The sequence below is a fragment of the Lupinus angustifolius genome, chromosome LG04 (genome assembly GCF_001865875.1).
Source record: "Lupinus angustifolius cultivar Tanjil chromosome LG04, LupAngTanjil_v1.0, whole genome shotgun sequence".
Taxonomy (NCBI): Eukaryota; Viridiplantae; Streptophyta; class Magnoliopsida; order Fabales; family Fabaceae; genus Lupinus; species Lupinus angustifolius.
In genome coordinates this window covers 18657684-18658586 of record NC_032012.1, presented here as the reverse complement: position 1 = coordinate 18658586, position 903 = coordinate 18657684, and positions in this window count along the sequence as shown.

Here is a 903-nt window from a genome sequence, read left to right as displayed (position 1 = left end):
CTCATCCTCATCCTCCTCCTCTTCCTCATCCTAATCCTCTTCCTCTTCCTCATCCTCATCCTCTTCTCATCCTCATCCTCATCCTATCCTCATCCTCGTCCACATCCTATCCTCATCCTCATTCTCGTCCTCATCTTATCCTCATCCTCCTCCTCATCCTATCTTCATCCTCATTCTCGTCATCACCTATCCTCATCCTCATCCTCATCCTATCCTCATTCTCATTCTCGTCCTCATCCTATCCTCTTCGTCATCTTCATCCTATCCTCATTCGCATTCCCGTCCTCATCCTTTCCTCTTCCACATCCTCATCCTCCTCCTCATCCTCCTTTTCATCCTCTTTTTCATCCTGTCCTCATTCTCATCCTCCTCCTATCCTCATCCTCATCCTCATCCTAACCTCATCCTCATCCTCATCCTCTTCCTCCTCCTCATTCTCGTCCTCATCCTCATCCTCATCGTCATCCTCATCATCATCCTCCTCCTCCTCCTCATCCTCCTCCTCCTCATCCTCCTCCTCATCCTCATCCTCTCGTCATCATCCTATCCTCCTCCTCATCCTCATCCTATCCTCATTCTCATTCTCGTCCTCATCTTTTCTTCGTCCTCATCCTCATCCTCATCCTCATCCTCATCCTCCTCTTCAAACTATCCTCATTCTCCTCCTCATCCTCATCCTCATGCTCTTCCTCATCCTCATCCGCATCCCGATCCTATCCTGATTCTCATCGTCATCCTATCCTCATCCAATCCTCGTCCTCATCCTATCCGCATTCTCATTCTCGTCCTCATCCTATCCTCATTCTCATTCTTGTCCTCATCCTATCCTCATCCTCATCCTCATCCTATCCTCTTCATTATCCTCATCCTCTTCCTCATCCACGTCCTCATCCTATCCTCATG